Source organism: Myodes glareolus, chromosome 10 (genome assembly GCF_982192425.1).
Source record: "Myodes glareolus chromosome 10, mMyoGla1.1, whole genome shotgun sequence".
In the NCBI taxonomy this organism is placed as follows: Eukaryota; Metazoa; Chordata; class Mammalia; order Rodentia; family Cricetidae; genus Myodes; species Myodes glareolus.
The window spans coordinates 84,826,209-84,848,045 of NC_142035.1; the positions used below are offsets into that span (position 1 = coordinate 84,826,209).

The 21,837-nt window shown below is 41.3% G+C and overlaps 1 protein-coding gene and 1 long non-coding RNA gene across 10 annotated transcripts in view; one reads left to right on the forward strand and one right to left on the reverse strand.

Moving 5' to 3' along the window:
* Positions 1 to 1,696: 1,696 nt before the first annotated feature.
* LOC146892636 (uncharacterized) lies at positions 1,697 to 21,297 on the reverse strand. The gene is made up of 2 exons (XR_015739126.1): positions 21,192 to 21,297; positions 1,697 to 8,237 (listed from the first exon to the last, which is right to left on the reverse strand). It is a non-coding gene; the product is annotated as an uncharacterized LOC146892636 (long non-coding RNA).
* Positions 21,298 to 21,391: 94 nt separating this feature from the next.
* Alkbh3 (alkB homolog 3, alpha-ketoglutarate dependent dioxygenase) overlaps positions 21,392 to 21,837 on the forward strand; it is a 33,653-nt gene continuing 33,207 nt past the window's right edge. For 4 of the 9 annotated variants that reach the window (XM_087911366.1, XM_087911364.1, XM_087911365.1 and 1 more), the window contains exon 1: positions 21,392 to 21,809. The gene's annotated coding sequence lies outside the window, so the exon portion shown is untranslated. The remainder of the gene's footprint in view (positions 21,810 to 21,837) is intronic. The other 5 variants (XM_087911361.1, XM_048443575.3, XM_087911363.1 and 2 more) reach the window with 3 other exon arrangements.

Consider the following 21,837-nt stretch of genomic DNA (forward strand, 5'->3'; position numbering starts at 1 on the left):
AAGTAAGGCATGACCATGGAAGCACTCCTTCCATCGTGCTGGGAGTGTGTGTGCAGGACTAACCTTCAAAGGCCCTCCCCTTGTGGGCTGTGTCTCCCAGCGAGGCATCACTTGCCAGAGGATTCACAACATCTCAAACAGCGCCCCCAACTGTGGACCTTGTTTTCAAGCACACTTCTGCTCGGTTAGGGCCATTTCACATTCAAACAATAACAAGCCTCTTCTCCTGCAGGCTCCTCCACTAATGAAGCTCAATCCTGGGCCAGGCAGCAGGGAGAACTGCTGAAGTGTGCACACAGAAGGTGAACAGTGACTTTGGCACAGCCCAGCCCATGGGTCAGTTGATATTGTAGTTGGCCACTAGTTAGTTCCCAGCTGCTCAGCCCTGAAATAATCACACAGAAACCGTATTATTTGCAATACTGTTTGGTCAATACCTTAAGAGTATTTCAGACTAACTCATATTTTAATTTAACCCATCTCCGTTAATCTGTTTATCAACATGAGGCTGTGGCTTACTGGGTAAAGTTCTGGCATCTGTCTCCAGCAGAGCTACATGGCTTCTCTCTCACTCTGCCTTCTTCCTCCCAGCATTCAGTTTAGTTTAGCTCTGTACTGCCCTGCACAGGCCTAAGACAGTTTCTTTATTAATCAGTGGTAGTAACAGCATACAGAGGGGAATCCCACATCATCTCCTCTTTACTGTTTAAATAAAGGGGAAGGTTTTAACTTTAACATAGTAAAATTACATAAAACAGTTATCAAGCAAGAATTATAGTTACAATATTTATATCTATTTTATCTTATCGTAACTAAGGAAAACTATAACTATATATTCTTCAACTCCATCAAAGAGTACAGAAGGATATAATATTACCTAAGTAAACAGAAAGTGCTTTGTAAACAACTTCCAAAACTCTAGAATTGACAGAGACATCTCACTGCCTGGACAGTCACCCAAAGTTCTTCTTTGCTAACTGGGGCATCCATCTTCAGCCTACAGGCCCATAATATCCAGCAGACTTTTGCATGAAGCACACAATTTCAAAGACAGTTCCACCTATATTGCCAGTTTGTGAGTTACTTTCTTCTGTATCATGCAGAATTTCTTTCAGATTCTTTCATGAAGCAGGAACCCTGAATGACCATCTCACCTTCAGACAAGTTCAGCAGTCATTTCTCTGTGGATCCTGCATGTCCAGTTCATATAGCATAGCATCAAGCAGTCCAGGCTAGAGCAGTTTCTTGCCCAAATGGCTAGCAAATTCCGTGAGGAGCCTGATGCCCATCTTCCTCTTGAAATAATTGGTGCTGCCAGGAGCAGATGTATCTCACTGGCATGAAAAGTCCTAAGTTATTAAAGTATTTTAAATGCCATATTCTAAAAGTCTCTGAAAGATTTGAAGAATACCTATCTAACTGAAATATATCTCTATATATCTAGAAAACCTAACTAACATGACTACAAATTTGACTCTTTTATATGACTATCTATCAACCTGTGTTTCTTAATTATATATTACATTTTTAAATGAGTCGCACAAACACAATACCTTAATCAGGAGCAGAAATATATATAACAAAATTGACCCTAAATTTGTATTAGCAAACCAAGATTCATACCAATGCAAATTATTCATATCTATATCATATCCCCCTTTAAATGTAAGCAAACATTTAAGAAATTTGGACATAGTTCTCTCCAGACTATTTCCTGCTGTTTATTGAGTGAAGTAATTTTTTGGGAGTGTTTGTGGTGACCTTTTTGGGGGGGATCTTGGTCCATCAAACCACATTAGTCTGGAAGAGATCCACACGTTCTCATATTCTGTAGAAACAAAAGAAGAACCTCTTTTTCAAAACAACATATTCTTAGACTTAAATTTTGAAGTCAAGATACTTCTATGTTGGTTTATCTTAGTATCCCCCAAAATCAAATATTTCCCTGTAGTCAAAAAATTCAAAGAAAACAAAATAATATACACAATCTAGACTTTCTGTGTATTTTCCATCTTTACATGGCTTATTTTTCTTACTCTATTACTTTTTCTACATATTTATTTTATTATCTTTACTCCTTTAATCTATGACTGTCTGTACTCTTTTATATTACATTTACTGTCTCTTTACTCTTTTTCTTCTCTCTCCAAGGCCTACATACATTTTTTAAACACACCAAGTCTTATTGAGGGGTCTTTTATGTCTGAATCTGTCCCTATTGCCTATCTGTAATTCTTTTCTGACCAGGATGGCTTTTTAAAATACTAAGTGCTTCTCAAAAACTTAAGTGGCAAATATGGTGGAAGTTCACTGCCTATGAGACTGCCTGGTGGGAGCCATCCTCACCACTTCAGCTCTGATAACCTGCTGGCCCATGCTGCCACAAAGTAACTTGCAGCCCACTGCCCACAAACCCATTTAAGTGCTTGGCCTCCTGAAACAGCCAGAGTTCCTGTGGGCAGCACAGTCCAGAAAGCTGCCATTTCAAAACCACGTGGCTCTTTTTCTGCCACTACTGAATCAGGAAAACCTCTCTTAAAGGAGCCACAGCATTAAGCCATACTTAACTCTGTTTTGTTTTTGTTTTTTGGGTTTTTTTTTTTGCCTAGAATTCCTTCTCAAGCTCTCCCAGGTTTTAAATGGATTTTAGTTGGCTGCGTTGGCTCCAATTTGTAGTATCTGCATCCTTTGCACACAGTCATATTTATGGAGAACAGCACAATTCCTCTTCCACCTAGAAAGACATCAGTGTCTTTCATGTAACTGGTGGAGTTCTCATCATTTCTCCATGAATGAAATAAAATGAAATTCCAAAACCTGGTCTACCATAATGACTTCCCAGTAAAATTATAATCCTACTGGATAATCTGCTAACTAAAACCTAAATTACAGAAGTAACCCCCAGAGCACACATGAACACACACACACACACACACACACACACACACACACACACACACACAGATAGGCACACACATATAATAAGCAGAGAGAACACAGGTTAGGCTGGAGCATTGCCTCTGTTGGCTGTGACACCGGCATCTACATTTATGACTGCTTATTCTGCTGTCCCTTCCATGTTTCTCTTACCTTTAGCCATGAACCTTGGCTGCCTGGTTTCTTTTATTAGCAGAGTGACCCAGATCCTCATTCATAAAGATGCAAGTTATTAATTCTTCTGATGTCACTGTTGCTAGTGCTGCTGTTTTCTGGTATCACTTACTGTGGACATGAAGAACCAAGAGGCACTTGAAGCAAACACCCTGGGTTCTGGACGCAGTCATTGCTTCCATTATATACAACAGCCACTCGAATATCCCTCCAGCAATTGGGATCAGTCACCTCAGATTAAAGAATAGAGCTTTTTCTTGCATTTCAGTTCAGTGACATAAAGAACCCACGATGGCCAGGTGGCGGTCTTACATGCCCACTCCATGGGAACATGGTTTCACTCCTCCACACCTTCTTACAGATAGCCCGACTATTTCCAGGTGGTGGGGATTTGATTCCGTGGGCTTGAGCCCACTAGTGTATTTCCTTTGCTGTGAGGGGATTTCCTTGATCAGGAGCTGTAAATACCCTGGGGATGCCATTGGTGAATAAGACATTTGGGTGTCCACAGATGGCCTCGCTGGCCAAAGCAGTATGGGCCAGGAAGGTTTCCAGAGTGTGTTTACACTCCAGTGAGAATGAGCCTCTATCCTCATCAAAATGGAAAGGGGCCATGTAGTCCTTCTGTCACCAAGTGACTTGGTGGCTGCCTGAGGCATGGTGACATATGGAGGACTCCATAATGGGTCACAACATTTGCAGATTAGGTTTGAAATAGTAGCAGTAGCCAGTTAAGTGTTGGCAGGGAGAATTCATGTCATTGAGCTCATACATATCCTCTATCCCTGTCATAGTGTCTATGTTTAGACAACTAATTGGACAGGCCTGAGAAGAGGCTGGCATTGATAGGGCATGTCACTGTATCAAGTGGTTATAAAAGCCTCCTCTACAGAGAGCAGGAAGGCCTTTGTTGAGCCTTCACACTGTACACAAACATGTTCGTTATTTGTCACCCGCTTCGCTTTCCCCCAGACTGCCTTGTCACGAGTCTTCCCACTGCTGATCAAGTGTCTTCACTATCCAGGGAACCCAATACCCACTCCTCATGACTCAGTACAGCAGTCTCTCACCACAGAGTGGGCAGTCAGTGATGGTTTGAATGGGAACGAGATAGGCATCAACATCCCATTCTTCCACGGCTTTGATGGTTGCTGAAGCAAACGTGGGTCATCTGAGCCTCTTGGGAGTCGAGCTTGGGCCACCATTCCAATTCTCACACGAGTACCACAATCTCTTGCTTTTACTAACTTTTATTAATAGACCACAGAGGTATTTTAGATTCTGAAGAAATAGCTTTAGTTTTTTGTTAAATCCTGTGTGAATATGTGTGTGATGTGAATGAACGTAGAGGTATATTTGTGGAAATCAGAAGACAGTTTTGTGGAAATTGTTCTGTCTTCCACCTCTACGTTGTTTCTGGGGATCGAACTCAGGTCATCAGTCTTGCACAGTAAGTACTTTACCCACTGAGCCATCTTGATGACCCTAACTTCAGTTCCGAGCCCAGGTCCTAAAATGTGTGGGAATTTAATCTTTTAAAAATGTAATCATTAACTGAATATAGTTGTTCAGGTCAATTTACAATATATACATGAAGTCTAGAAACTGACAGATCACGTCTGTTCACTGTGAAAATGGAGGTCAGGATTTTGGCTGCTAGTCCTAGAAGTTGTTTGTTTCAACTAATATCATAATTGGTCAAACATTGGGCATGGAAGTGACTAGCTGCACTCACACTGGAACAAGGAACAGGCCCTGGGCCCAGCCTCCTTTAATGTCCCTACAGCATTCTGCCCACTGGACAGGATGACAAGGGGGAAATGTTCTGGTATTCTGAACCAGGAAATAGAGGGTGGATTATATGGCAAGGGTCACATCTTCATTTTCTCTCCTATAGCCTCTACTACCTTTACTCAGATGCCACACAAATAACTCAAATAGAAATGAGGAACTGAAACTCAGGTGAAAATGCCCAGACCATGAAGAAATCTTTCTAATGCCATAAACTCACACATCCCGGGAACTACGAGCATAGAAAGCCCTCTGTTTTGGCCAAACTAGAACTGACTACTCATCTTACTACTGTCCCAGATGTTTTCATATTGTCTATGTAACATTGTTACTGTGGGCATCGATAAAAACTCAAGCAATCATTTTGTCTGTTTGGGTTTGTTTTGACTTAGACCTTCAGGTAGCCCAGGCTGACCTCAAATTAGCTACATAGCTAAGGCTGACTTCAGAATGGTCCAGCTACCTCTACCTCCCAAATGCTGGGACTGCAGGAATGTGCCATCATATCCAGGTGTGTTTGGTCTGTTTGTTTGCTTGCTTTGTGTTTGTTTTCTTTGTTTTTTTTTTTTTTTTGTATGGCTCTGGCTTTTCTGGAACTCACTCTGTAAACCAGGCTAGCCTTGAACTTAGAAATCCACCTGTCTCTGTCTCCTGAGTACTTGGATTAAAGTTAATTCTGTTCTTTTTAAAGTTCTGTGGCCCAGCTCCCAGCTCCTGCAGGCACTCCGTGGGAACACACAGGCCACTCTGACTAAGGAAGCAAGTAGGCTAACTACTGATCTTCACCTCTCTCTTCATTCCTTCAAGTCCAGTCTCCCGTCTCCTCCCCAGCTCTGTAGCATACCTTATGCTGTGGCCTCTCCTCACTCTCTGACCTCATTCCCAGGGGGATAAGCAGATACTGGTGGAACACTCTGATCTCTTCCCTCTTATGAAGCACATCCACTGTCTTCAGTCCATCCCCACTTCTAAGTCTCAGGTACCAAAACCAAGAAATACATTTTACTCTGTGCCCACACCTATCAGGACTTCAAATTTTTCCTATAGGCAACACAGTCACCATGCCCTTCTACGGACAAGAGAGGAAACAGAAGAAACCAAGGAACGAAACACCCACTCAACAAAGACAAGACTAGAGACCAGTACCTAGAATTACAATCTTCCCAACCCCAGAAGCCTAAAAGCCAGCAAATAAAAACCCACAGTCAAGCCAGGCAGTGGAAGTGCATGCTTTTAATTCAAGCACTTGGGAGGCAAAGGCAGGTGAATCTCTGAGTTCGAGGTCAACCTGGTCTACAAAAGTTAAAACACACACACACACACACACACACACACACAAACACACACACACACACACACACAAACAAAGCAAAACAAAAAACCAACAATCAATAACAGCCAGAACAATATGTCCCAACTAGAGGCCAACAACCCTACCAAAGCATCCCCAAATAGTCCAAAATAGTTGAAGCATGAGTAAAAGATCTTAAAACAGCCTTTATGATAGAGGTCCTTAAAGAGGAAACAAATTCCTTAAAGACATCTATGAAAAACAAAAAATAGTGGAAGGAAATGAATAAAATCCTTCAATAAAATCCTGAAAATGGAAATATAATTGAAAAAAACACAATGAAGATAATCTGGAAACAAAAAATTTAGAAACACAAACAAGAACCCCAGAGGTAGCATCACCAACAGAATACAAGAGATGGTAAAGACACTTACAGGCATTAAAGACATGACAAGATACATTGGTCAATAAAAATGGTAACTCTAAAGAGTTCCTAGCAAAAGACATACAGGAAATCTAGGACACTGTGAAAAGACTAAGTGTAAAAATGATAGGAATAGAGGTAGGAGAAGAAACACAAATCAAAGGCACAGAAAATATTTTCAACAAAAAATCATAGAAGAAATTTTTCGAAAGAATAATATGCCTATCAAAGTACAAGAAGCATGTAGAATACCAAATAGATTAGACAAGAAAAAAAGTCTTCTTGGCACATAATAATCAAAACACTAAACATATAGAACAAAGAAAAAAATATTAAAAGCTACAAGGGAAAAAAACCAAGTAACATATGAAGGCAGACCTATTAGAATTATACCTGACTTCTCAATGGAGACTCTAAAAGCCAGAAAAGCCTGGACAGAGGTGCTGCAGATTCTAAGAAACCACAGATGCCAGCCCAGACTACTATATCCAGCAAAACATTAAATTACCACAGGTGGAGAGAATAAGATATTCCATGACAAAATCAAATTTAAATACCTACCAACAAATTCAGTCCTACAGAAAGTGTTAGAAGGGAAAGTCCAACCTAAAGAGTTAAACTACATCCAATGAAACACGGGAAATAAATAATTCCAGACTATCAAAATCAAAAGAAGGGAAGCCTCCATGCATACACAACAACAATAAAATAACAGGAATCAATAATTGTTGGTCATTGATACCTCTCGGCATTAATGATCTCAATTCTCTAACAAAAAGGCATAGACTTTTTTATCCTGAGAAATCAGGATCCATCCTTCTGCTGCATCCAAGAAACACCTTAGCATCAAGGACAGACATCACCTAAGGGTGAAGAGTTGGAAAAAGATATTCCAAGCAAATGGGCCTAAGAAACAAGTTGATGTGGCCACTTTAATATCTTACAAAATAGACTTCACATCAAAACTGGTTAGAACAGATAGGGAAGGACACTATATACTCATTAAAGAAAAAAAATCTATCAGGAGGTGTAGAGGACCACAACCACATTCGCCATTGCAAGATGGCGCTGACATCCGGTTCCACTGCCCAGTGAACAGGATAACGCGCATGTATTGGCAAATTTCCAACGCTGTAGTCCCTGCCTCTCCCGAGGCGTCATCTGGGATGATGGGCAGCTGACCAATCTGAGAGTGACACGTCCGAGGCGGGGACTGTTTCCTATATAAGGGCTGGGTTCGCCTCGCTCTGGGTCTCCGCCATGTCGGCTTATGCTCTCGCTCTCAAGATGCATTAAAAAGCTGTTCTGCAGAAGGATCCTACGTGCCCTGCGTCGTTCTTGCTGGCGAGACAGTAGCGCGGGACATCTGGTGCCGAATCCCTCGGGACGCTGAGGGACCCTGACAACTGTTCGCACCGCCGGAGACCCCTTGGACACAAGGAGGATTCAGAACTGCAGGTCTGTATACTCAGAGAGATATGGCTTTACCTGGATTTTTCGGTTTTGAGCTTGACTTGTTTCCGCATTGGGAAGGTTTCGTAGGGGTCTTGCTACCTCTTTTAGTAGTCCTCTTATTTTTCGCCAAAGACTGCTTAAAAGACGAATCCTGCCAGGCGGTTGCTGCAACGGAGGAAGTCCAGAATAGCATTTCAGAAACTGAGTACAGTGAGAGGTTAGGTGCGCTCACAGTCTCAAATAAGGAAAAAGGACCCTCCAGTGGTTTTAAGAAAATAAGAATGGGGGAGAAGACTGATTTACAAGGTTGAAAGATTTCTGGAACCAACAATAAGAAAAAAGGAAAGGACAGTAGTTTATATCCTCTGCAGGAGCTTGAAGCTCTGCAAATTGAAAGTGAGCATGAAAGTGAGCATGAAAGTTCTGGCTCAGGAGAAGAGGTAGAAGAACTAGATACAGAGGAGGAGGCAGAATTAACCAGCGGTAGGGCCATGAGGTCATCCCAAAGGGCCCATCCACAGGTCCTAAGGGAAGCCTACCCATTGCTCATTAAGAGTTTACAGCTATGGGGTCTTCAAATAGCTGCTGAGAAGGTCCAGATTACAGACACTGGCCAATTCTTAGGTTCTGTTATTCTTCCTGAAAAGATTCTACCACAAAAAATAAAAATTTATAGGGACGATTTGCGAACATTAAATGATTTCCAAAAGTTGTTAGGAGATATTAATTGGCTGCGACCGTTTTTAAAAATCCCCTCTGCTGATTTGAAGCCATTGTTTGATATCTTGGAAGGGGATACTCATATTACCTCCCCTCAGGCCTTGACGCCGGCAGCAGAAGCAGCCTTATTACTAGTGGAGGAATCCATTAAGGAGGCACAGCTGTGCCGTATTGATGAAACTCAACCATTTGTTCTATGTGTGTTTAAAACAAGAAAGCTACCCACTGCTGTGTTATGGCAGGATGGACCGTTACTGTGGATCCATCCGCATGCTTCTCCTAACAAAAGTATTGATTGGTATCCAGCTGCTATAGCTCAAATTGCCCATAAAGGCCTTAAAATGTCTGTTAGTCATTTTGGTAAGCATCCAGCGGTTATGATAGTTCCCTATACCTCCTTTCAGATACAAACTTTGGCCGCCACCTCTGACGATTAGGCAATTTTGGTTACCACCTTTTCAGGAAAAATTGATAATCATTATCCCAAACACCCTCTGCTGCAGTTTGCTGCATGTCATCCCATTGTGTTTCCCCGAGTTACGTCTTCTGCCCCGCTAAAAGACGGGGTGATGGTGTATACAGATGGCTCCAAAAATGGTGTGGGAGCCTATGTTGTGGATTCTAAAATATATACAAAGAACTTTTCTGCCACCTCACCCCAGGTGGTGGAATGTATGGTGGTTTTAGAGGTTCTTCAAAAATTTCATTGTCCTCTTAATATTGTTTCTGATTCTGCCTATGTGGTTAATGCTGTTAAATTATTAGAGACCGCTGGAATTATAAAACCTACTAGTACAGTGGCAGCTCTTTTCCAGAGGATACAGGACTGTTTACTAAATAGGAGAGCTCCATTTTTTATCACACACATAAGAGCACATTCGGGGCTCCCGGGCCCCATGAGTTTAGGTAATGATCTGGCTGATCGTGCTACGCAGCTTGCTGCGGTAGCTCTTGCCTCCCCGTTACAGACCGCTAAAACCTTTCATGATAATTTTCATGTTACAGCTGAAACCCTGCGTAAACGTTTTTCTCTTACCAGAAAGGAGGCTCGTGATATTGTAACCCAATGTCACAAGTGTTGCCAGTTTCTCCCTGTCAGACACACTGGCATAAACCCCAGAGGGATTGTGCCTTTGCAAATATGGCAGATGGATGTGACTCATATCACTGCCTTTGGAAAACTTCAGTATGTGCATGTGTCAATTGACACATGCTCTGGCGTTATTCATGCCACACCACTTACAGGAGAAAAAACCTCTTATGTCATTCAACATTGTCTTGAGGCATGGAGTGCTTGGGGCAAGCCCACATCTTTAAAGACGGATAATGGGCCTGCCTATACTTCTCAAAAGTTTAAACAATTTTGTGCACAGATGCAAGTCACACACATTACAGGCCTGCCTTATAACCCCCAGGGGGAAGGTATTGTAGAGCGAGCACATCGCACACTCAAATCTTATCTACTTAAACAAAAAGGGGGAATATTGAAGGAATTACCCCTGACACCAAGAGTAGCCATTGCCATGGCTCTGTTCACTATAAATTTTTTAAATCTGAACGATAATGGCCAGAATGCTGCAACACGACATAGTTCGGATCCGCAGCGGCCTAAGGATTTGGTTATATGGAAAGATGTGTTTTCTAATGAATGGAAAGGCCCGGATCCCATCCTATTGAGATCCAGGGGAGCTGTTTGTGTGTTCCCACAGGACCAGGAAAATCCATTCTGGGTGCCAGAAAGACTGACCCGAAAGGTGAGGGGTGACCCACAACACGCGGACTCGCCTGAAGATTTGGCTTCTGTTCCTCCTACCATTTTGCGGATGGATGACAACGGTTACGAAGGAGCAGCGATGGGGGATACTCTCAGCCTTCCTGAAACCGACACCAGTCAGCCATAGAGTGGCAGTGTTTCCTCGTTTTTTTATTTTACAACCAATAAGACTCTGGGGCTCCCCTACCTTCTATTTATAAGCTTATTGGGTGGGGGTGGGAATGTTTGGAACAGCCCTATGCTGTGGATCAGTGTTTCTCCTCTGGTTGGTCTGCTGACTCAAATCCCAAAGTCGTAGGGACAAAGTGTGGTTATTGCACAAGCACTGGCTGCCCTGGAACAGGGAACCTCTACTGATGTGGTTATCTATGCTGAAGCAGTAAGGTTTATGCCAACCAGCTCCTGCACCCCTAGGACACCTCTGTCCATTGCACAGGGTGGAGTGCTTGGCTTAGCTAGCCCTGAAGGTTGTCAAGCTAAAGAGCATCGCACAGAGAATGGCCCTCTCTGAGAGATAAGTCGCCCTGCATAAGGGTTTCCTGCCGTATATTCCCTTTCCCAGAAAAATGGCAGAGGGCAGGCCGAATAAGTTCCAGGTGTCATGAACCTAGGGGCAGATTCCGTGCAAGCCCATTATAATGTTTCCACTTTGGGAAGTGCGACCTCTATCTTTGCCTTCTGAGGGAATTGCCTTTCTGCAAAAAAGTAAAAAAAAAAAAAAGGGGGGGAGATGTAGAGGACCGCAACCACATTCGCCATTGCAAGATGGTGCTGACATCCGGTTCCACTGCGCGGTGAACAGGATAACGCGCATGTGTTGGCAAATTTCCAACGCTGTAGTCCCTGCCTCTCCCGAGGCGTCATCTGGGATGATGGGCAGCTGACCAATCTGAGAGTGACACGTCCGAGGCGGGGACTGTTTCCTATATAAGGGCTGGGTTCGCCTCGCTCTGGGTCTCCGCCATGTCGGCTTATGCTCTCGCTCTCAAGATGCATTAAAAAGCTGTTCTGCAGAAGGATCCTACGTGCCCTGCGTCGTTCTTGCTGGCGAGACAGTAGCGCGGGACAAGGAGGACATTTCAATTCTTAACATCTATGCTTCAAATACAAGGGCACCCAAGTTTATAAAAGAAATACTATGCCGGGCATGGTGTCACACATCTTTAATCCCAGCACTCGGGAGGCAGAGGCAGGCGGATCTTTGTGAGTTCGAGGCCAGCTTGGTCTACAAGAGCTAGTTCCAGGACAGGCTCCAAAGCTACAGAGAAACCCTGTTTCGAAAAACCAAAGAAATACTACTACAGTTTAAATCACTGAACCTCATACACTAATAGTGTGAGACTTCAATATCCCACTGTCTTCCAGTAGATAGGTCATCCAGACAAAACCAAACAGAGAAATGCTGAAGCTAACTTAAGTTATAAACCAAATGGACCTAACAGTTGTTTACAGAACATTTTATCCAAACACAAAGAATATATCTTCTTCTCAGAACTTCATAACTTTCTCCAAAATTGACCACATACTGAGATACAAAGCAAATCTCAACAGGTACAAGAAAATTGAAACAACACCCTGCATCCTATCTGACCACCACGGATTAAAGCTGAATATCAACGGCAGAAACAACAGAAAGCTCGTGGAAACCAACAACTCTCTGTTGAATGAAAAATTGTCAAGAAAGAAATTAAGAACTTTCTAGAATTGAATGAAAATGAATACACAATATACCCAAACTTATGGGACACAATAAATGCTGATCTAAGAGGAAAGTTCACAGCACTAAGTGCCTACACACACACACACACACAAATCGAGATCTTACACTAGCAACTTAAGAGCACACCTGAAAGCTCTGAAGCAAAAAAAGAAGAAATCACAACCAAAAAGAGGAGACAGCAAGAAATAATTAATATTAAGGCTCAAATCAATAATAACAATCAACAACACCAAAAATACAAAGAATCAATGTAACGAATAATTGGTTCTTTTAGAAAATCATTAAGATCAACAAACTCTATCCAAATTAGCTAAAAGGAAGTGAGAAGACACCAATTTAAAAAATTAAAAATGAAATGGGATATAACAACGGATACTGAGGAAATCCAGAAAATCGTAAAGATATACTTTAAAAACCTTACTCCACTAAATTGGAAAATCTTAAAGAAATGGATAATTTTCTTGATACAAATGACTTACCAAAGTTAAATCAAGATCAGGTAAGTAATTTAAACAGACTTTTAACACCCAGCGAATATAGAATCAGTCATTAAAAGTCTCCAGAAGGAGGAGGAGGAGAGGGTGGTAGCCAAGATCCAGATTTAGTACAGAAGTCTATCAGACTTTCAAAGAAGAGTTAGTGCCAATACTCCTCAAATTATTCCACAAAATAGAAACAGAAGGAATGTTGCCCAATTCCGGTTACAAGGCTACAGTTACCCTGGTACCCAAACCTCATAGAGACACAATAAAGAAAGAGAATTACAGATCAGTCTCCTTTATGAACATAGATACAAAAATACTTGCAAACGGAATCCAAGAATACATAAAGATGATCCACTATCCATTATCAAGCAAGTTTCATTCCAAAGATGCAAGGATGATTCTAAACAAACAAACAAACATATATAAATGTAATCCACCATATAAATAAACTGAAAGAAAAAACAGAAGATCATTCATTAGCTGCAGAAAAGGCCTTTCACAAAATTCAACACCCTTCATGAAAAAAATCCTGGAGAGAATGGGGATACAGGAATGTACCTCAACATAATAAAGGCAGTTTAAAGCAAGCCCATAGACAACATCAACTTAAATGGATAGAAACTCAAAGCAATTCCACCAAAATCAGGAACAAGACAAGGTTGTCAACTCTCTACATACCTATTCAATGTAGTACTTGAAGTCTTAGCCAAAGCAGTAAGACAGCTGTAGAAAATCAAAGGGATGCAAATTGGAAAAGAAAAAGTCAGAGAATCTTTCTTTGCAGATGATATGACAGTATACATAAATGACCCATGGAATGCTACCAGGAAATTCCTTTATCTAATAAACACTGTCAGCAAAGTAGCTGGATGCAAAATTAACTCATAAAAATCAGTAGCCCTCCTATATACAAATGAAAAATAATCTGAGAAATCAGGGAAACACCTTTCAGAATAGCCCCAAATAATATAAAATATCTTGGAGTATGTCTAACCAAGCAAGTGAAAAACTCGAATGATAAAAACTTCAATTCATTGAAAAAAGAAACTGAAGAAGATACTGGTAGATAGAAAGCTTTTCCATGCTCATGGATCAGTAGGATTAACATAGTAAAAATGGTCATCCTACAAAGAGACATCTACAGATTCGATGCAATCCCCATCAAAAACTCCAACACAGTTCTTTACAGATCTTGAAATGACAATTTTCAGCTTCATATAGAAACACAAAAAATAGCTAAAGCAGGATAGCTAAAACAATCCTGAACTATAAAAGAACTGCCGGAGGTATAACCATCTCCAATCTCAAGCTGTACTACAAAGCTATAGTAATAAAACCAGCCTGGTATTGACATAAAGACCATGAGCACTAGAATCAAACTGAAAACTTAGAAATAAATCCACAGATCCATAGACACCTGAATTTTTAAAAAAGTTGTCTGAACAATTTCTCAGAAAATTAGGAAACAACTTACCTCAAGACCCAGCAATACCACTTTTGGGTATATACTCAAAGGATGCTCAATCATACCACAAGGACATGTGCTCAACTATGTTCATGGCAGCATTGTTTGTCATAGCCAGAACCTGGAAACAACCTAAATGCCCCTCGACTGAAGAATGGATAAGGAAAATGTGGTACGTTTACACAATGAAGTACTACACAGCAGAAAAAAAATGACATCTTGAAATTTGGGGGCAAATGGATGGATCTAAAAAAACATCATATTGAATGAAGTAACCAGACCCAGAAAAACAAATATAATATTTACTCACTCATAAGTGGCTTTTAGACATAAAGCAAAGAAAACTAGCCTACAATTTACAATCCCAGAGAACCTAGACAACAATGAGGACCCTAAGAGAAACATAGAAATGGATCTAATCTACGTGGAAAATAGAAAAAGACAAGATCTCCTGAGTAAATTGGGAGCATGAGGACCATGGGAAAAGGTAGAAGGGGAAGGGAGAGAAAATAAGGGGAGTGGAAAAAAATATATAGCTCAATAAAAACATTTTTTAAAAAGTTGCCAGAACACACACTGGATAAAAGACAGCATCTTCAACAAATGGTGCTTTTCAAATTTGATGGCTGAATGTAGAAGAATCCAAACAGATCCATACTTATCATCATGCACGAAACTCAACTCCAAATGGATCAAAGACTTTAACATAAAGCCAAATACACCAAATCTGATAGAAGAGAAAGTGGTCTTTAACTCATGGGAACAGGAAAAGACTTCCTGAACAGAACACCATTAGCACAGGCACTAAGATCAACGATTAATAAATGGAACCTCATGAAAATGAGAAGCTTCTGCATGGCAAAGACCACCATGATTCAGATAAAGCAGAAGCCTACAGAATGGAAATAGATTTTTACCAAGTCCCCATCCAATAGAGGGCTGGTGTCCAGAATATATAAAGAACTAAAGCAATTAGATATGAAGAAAACAAATAACCCAGTTTTTAAAATGGGGTACAGATCTAAGCAGAGAATTCTCAGTAGAGGAAACTCAAATGGCTGAAAAACACTTAAAGAAATGTTTAACATTCTTAGCTATCAGGGAAATTCAAATCAAAACTCCTTTGAGATTTCATCTTACATTTGTCAGAATAGCTAAGACCAATATAACAAGTGACAGATCATGCTGGTGAAGATATGGAGTAAGAGGAACAGTCATCCATTGTGAGTGGGGATGCAAACTCTTACAGCCACTGTGTAAATCAGTGTGGTGGCTGCTTAGGAAGATGGGAAATGATCTACCTTAAGACCCAGCTATACCACTCTTGGGCTAAGTATCTAAACGATACTTCATTCTACCACAAAGACACTTGCTCAACCATATTCATTGCTGCTCTGTTCATAATAGTGAGAAACTGGAAACAACCTAAATGTCCCTCAACAGAATAATGGCTTAAGAAAATGTGGTACATTTGACAATGAAGTATTACTCCGCCATTATAAAATGACATCATGAAATTTGCAGGCAAATAGATGAAACTAGAAAAAATCACCCCGTGTGAGTTATCCTAAATCCAGAAAGAAAGACAAATATGGTTTGCATTCACTTATATGTGAATATTAACTGTTAAGTCAATGATAACCAAGCTACAATCCACAGAACCACAGATGGTGGGTATAGATTAAGGAACTAGAAGAAACAGATAGATCTCACTAGGAAACAGAAATAGAATAGATAGCTATGGATGAATGTGGGAGGGGTGGAATATGAAGGTCAAGTAGAGATGGGAAGAAATGGTTATGGAAGGGAATATAGGAAGAGACAGTGAAAACTTATGGGGCATTCGAGGGGTAGTATGGAAACCTAATACAGTAAAAATTTTCTAAAATATATATATGTATATGTATATATATGAAGGTGATCTAAATGAAATCTCCAAATAATTTGGGAGATAGAACCCCAAGTTGCCATCTTTTGTTACCAATGAAGCTTCCAGTACTGCGAAGTGGTTACATCTAATTGAGTTGTTGGCTAACAGGGCCCAATGGGAATCCCCAAATAACTCAAACTGTTGCCAAGACTATAGGGTGTTCTCCGCAAACTGACAGCAAGACCCCATTGCTGAAGACAACGCCTACACAACTCACTGGACCTGGAGATGTTGACCTTGTGCCTACAGTGAGCCTTCACCCCTACATTTCAGCATCTCTAGTACAGAAAGGTACCCTGCAGGCTATCAAAAGCAAAAGGTAAACATCAAGCCAGCCACAGCCTAAAAGATACACCAGGGCAATGGTGGCACAGAGCTTAAGGGAGTAATTAACCTGTACCTGAACTGATTTAAGGCCCACCCCATGAGATAGTGACCAAGAACCTGAGACTAGACATTCTGGGAACCTCTGGTGAACCAAATAATACCAGTCTAAGTGTTGTGGGAGTAACTTTCGCTGCCTCAACCAATAGTCACTGAAATACGAGCCCACAGTGTAGCGGGGAGCGACTTCTGCTCCGTCAGCCAATAGCTGCTGAAATACCAGCCCACTGGGGCATGGTATATTTCTCTTTTAAAAAGAGAAGCAGATCCGGATCAGGCCCTCTTGGTTCTGGCTCTTGGTTCCGGTGCTTGCTCCTGGCTCCTGCTTCCGGCTCCTGCGACTAGGCTCCCTTCCTGACGGTTTATGGTGTATGTAAGTTTTACCCCCCCAAATAAATAACCCCTTAAAACATAACTGGTGTGGGATTGATTTGCCGATAATTGACGTCCAATGTTTGGTTTAAGAACCGCCCCACCCCCCCCACCCCCAGCTCGGCCTCCCAGGATACACAGGTCCGGACAGTCTCTGCCGGCTTACTTTGCCCTGTTCGGCACGGATTTTTAAATTTCTCCTTGCAACGTGAGTCAAAGAGCTCACAAAAATAAAAAAGAGGGATAATTGGATTATGGGATAATAGCTTTGTACTTGTGAGTTATTGTTTTAGACAAATATATTGGTATTGATTCTTATATATTGATACAAACTTAAATTATGTTGACTATTTTATGCATGCATGTTTCTACCTCTGTTTAAAACATTTTTATGTATTGACATATATATATTGTATTGATATATGTATATTTTACCATATTGCATTGTACACTTCTACCTCTGATTAAGATACTTATATATTGTTTGTGTATTGATATATATATTTACCATATTGCAATGTATACTTGCACATTGTTTATATTTGGAGGTCATATTGTCCCCATTTATTGCACAGTTGTTTACTATTTCAGTCTTTAAGTTAGATAGATATTGAGAATAATATAGATCAATAGTCATCTAAGTTTGTCATTTATAATTAGACTAATCAGGTTCTTTAGATACATAGACATTATATTCAGTATAGATAGATAATCTTCAACCTCTTCAAAGAGCTGTAGAAAATGGCCTTTAATCTAACTCAGAGTTCTGTGGTAGGGAGACACAATCGCTCCTGGCAACACTGATCTATTCCCGAGAGAATGTTGAGCACCAAAGACACTCCACCTGGAGCCTTTCTTCTTGGCAGAACTGGCCTTTGGGTAAAGAAATGCCCATACCTCAACTACTGATAGAGTTACAGAGTATCCGTAAATGGATAAAACAGGACTGTCATATCCTGCCAAGACAGGATAAGATAGTTTTGAAAAGTTCCTTGCCTTTAAAAATGATATGTCAGTTACGTTAGGCCTTAGCCAAAGTTGGTTGCTTCAACACTGCAAACGTGATTTTGGATGTTTGCCCAGGTAGCCAGTTGTCTATGTGATTTGTTACATGTTCTGGAAGTTTGATTGCACTTCCTAATTACTCAGGTAACATTATTTCCCTTCTCAGATCTTTGATGGGATTAAAGATTATATAAACGTAGTTACTTTCTTTTCATGACGTGGCCAAGTTATTTCTTATACAAGACTTAAGCTAATTAGAATAGGATATTTGTATTTATTATATATAATTGTGTAGGTTTGTACTTACTGTATATAATTTCGTAATAGGCTTAGAACTCTCTTACTTAAACAAAAGGGGGAGGTGTTGTGGAAGTAACTTCCGCTGCCTCAACCAATAGTCACTGAAATATGAGCCCACAGTGCAGCGGGGAGCGACTTCCGCTCCGTCAGCCAATAGCTGCTGAAATACCAGCCCACTGGGGCATGGTATATTTCTCTTTTAAAAAGAGAAGCAGATCCAGATCAGGCCCTCTTGGTTCTGGCTCTTGGTTCCGGTGCTTGCTCCTGGCTCCTGCTCCTGGCTCCTGCGACTAGGCTCCCTTCCTGACGGTTTATGGTGTATGTAAGTTTTACCCCCCAAAATAAATAACCCCTTAAAACATAACTGGTGTGGGATTGATTCGCCGATATCTAAGAAAGAAAGTAAGTGTAGAAATAAAATGACTTCTAATGATACTCTGTTATACTCATAGATCAGTGTCCTTGTTCAGTCATCACTAGAGAAGCTTCCTTTTGCAGAGATGAGAACAAATATAGAGGAAGACACACAGACAGTCATTATGAAGAGAGTGAGGGCCTTTGGAAAACTCAGGCCTAAATGGGATGTCTCCATCTAATCCATCCCTGAAGACCTTGGGGAACCCTGTAGAAGAGAATGTGGAAAGAGAGTAACAACCAGAGGGGATGGAGGACAGCAAGAAAACAAGACCTTCTAAACCAACATGATCAAAGATCATATGAACTCACAGAGACTGGAGCAGCACCGATAGGAAATGTCCAGGTCAGCACCAGGTCCTCTGTGTGTATATTATGGCTTCCAGTTTAGTGTTAGGGGATTCCTCAAAGTGTGAATGAGAGGGTCTCTGATTCTTGTGGGTTTTTTAGAGGTCCTTTTCCTTCTGTTGGTTTGTCTTGTCCAACTTCCATGTGAAAGTTTTCATTATATTTCATTTCACGAAACACCCCCCCCACACACACACACACAAAAGAATGAATGGATGGTTGCTTGGGTGGATGGATGGATGAAACATAGCCACTAGGATAAAGGTTAACAACTGAGCTGTCATTTATACTTGCTGGAAGAAAGAAAGTCTATTTTCTCCAATAAAATGACAACGGGTATATCAAACACTCTAGGGCAGGCCTCATGTTCAGTGATAGTTGACCAATATATAATGGGCCCTACAGGTTTTGTTTGCTTTTATTTGGCCACAGTTTTTTGTTCTTTTGTTTTGTTGGTGTTGGTTTATTTTTGTTTCAGGGGGTTTTGTTGTATTGAATTTTTGTTTTTTGAGAAAGAACTTAAAGCTGGGTGGGTATGGATGAGGAAAGAATTTGAAAGGACTTTGGAGATGGGAAGACTATCACAAAATATATTTAAATTTTAATTTTAAAAATTGTTTTAAATAATAAAAAATATTATAAAAGAAACAAAAGAAAGTGTTGTGATTTCAGATGCCAACAGGTCATGAGCTGATTGTTTGAAACATTCCATTTGAAGCTGACTAGGTGCTAATCAGTACTTTCAGGAACACTTCATTCCAGGAATCTCTATTGCGGTTCAAAAACTATAATCATCAAAAAGAAATAAATAACACCCTTTAGGAGATGTACAAGTGTTCCTGGGCCAGAAGCAGGCATCGAATGATTACTAGGTGATGGAGAAAAAAAAAGTAAAAATTACAATCCAGCTGCCTCTCTTTTCAGTTCTGGGATAAATCATTTTTCTCTCAATGTCACAAAGTATAACAAAAAAATAGATGCACTGAAAATTGTACTTGAAAGTGGCAGCAATATCAGTACATTGGTCAGGAACATTGAGCTTGCTACAGCCGAGCACTATTTAGTATCAATGGGGGTGGGGAATTGTGGTTGCCTCCTGGTGTTTTTAGTCTCATTAGGAAAAGAATTTAAGAATGAACTCAAAAAGAAGTTCAAGGACAATTTTATTAGTTTAAAAGAAAAACACCCAAGGGCAGGTGAGTTGCAAATCTCAGCAGCTGCTCAGAGGAAGATAATGGGGAAGGGGGAGGGGAGGCCATGACAGAAGGGAAGCATTAAAGAAGCACATAATTTGGGGGGAAGCCTGAAGTGTGGCAGGAAGCATGCTTAGAGCAGAGAGAGCAAGAAAAAGGAAAGCTATGTTTGTTTATGCCCATGTTCTGTGGTTGAGGGTAGGAAGAGAAGTTTATCTCTTTAGTGTTGCTTACGGTAAGCCTTCCTTCCTAGGGGCAGTCTTTTGGCCAGGTAATTGACACAGACCAATAGCAATGCTAGGTCTCCCCAGGATAGAGATTCTATTCTGTCAGTCAGACGAGGGTTTTCCTTAAAAGGTCATTATTGCTACTCTTAAGGTATCAGGCTTATTTAGAAGATTGTGGCAATGATCATGTTTGGCTAAATTTTAGAGAACAGCTTTCAGAAAATATTTAATTTAGTGCTACATTTAGTACTGTCACGTTGTAAGATACATGGGCTTAACTTTAAAGATGCTTCTCAAGAGGTCGGATCGGTGAGGAGACACTTTGAGCCATCTTGAATAATTAAACTTATGTAGTGCTCCAGATATTTTTATCTCACTTAATCCCACTAACAGGAGCTATGATCATTTAAAAAGGAAGTGGAGCACTTGCCCTAAACGGTGGACTAGGATGAAATTTCGGCAGACTTAAGACTCAAGTAGAATTTACTTAACACGGGAGCTCAGACAAATAAGACATGGTCCCATGCCCCGCCTCAAATGCTGTGAACGAAAGCTGAGTAGCTACAGTGGAAACATCCTAGCTCCTCCTCATGGTTTTAGAGAAAACAAGCGAATTCTATGGCTGAACACGCTATGATCCGAGTCCTTCCAACTCCCGGGTCCGTCCACCAAGTTCCGGGGTACTACGGTTGCCATTTCCACAAGAAACCAAAGATGCCAGCACTAGTTTCGGGAGATTATGTCGTGGGGATCTAGCCCAGGAGACTCATCTTCATCCCTACCTCCTCCTTTGTCTTAACCCCTCGCCTCTGTCCAAAATTCTGCTGTGATTTCTTCAGCATCTCGACCCGGCCCTCTAGGCACTAGGGATATGGGGTGACCCGAACTCCGGGGTACACACCGGAAACGGCGGCAATATTTGACGTAAGAGGAAGTACGTGACAGCGCGGCCTGTGGTTGGACATTACAGAAGTTGGTGTCTCATTCTAAAGGTTCCCCAGAGTCAAGAAAGCTGAGCTGTTTCAGAGCGCAGGGAACTTTCCGCAAGCTCTCTCGGCTTGGTCCCGCGCGCCCAGCCCTGGCTTGCGGCGCGTGTGAGGACTGCTCCTAGGCCACCGATTGGAAGGGAGTCGGTCTGAATTAGGGAAAGGAGCCAGCTGCCCCCATCACATCAGCAGGCTGTTCCCCGCTGTACCCCTCGACCCTGAGGGCGGTGCTGACTGCTCTTGCTTGTCAAGCAGAGGCTGGGGCTCGGACGGTAACGTCAGTTGGTGTGGTGTTGGCTGGTGGGACAGGGACAGATCTGCATTCAAAGCAAGTTTCCGCTACCGCCAGAGCCCTTATTCTTCTTACGGTTTTCAAGCTTTGGGTGCCAGGGTGGCAGGAACTCTACAAACTGAGTAAGTCTCAGACGGCTCTGAGAAATTT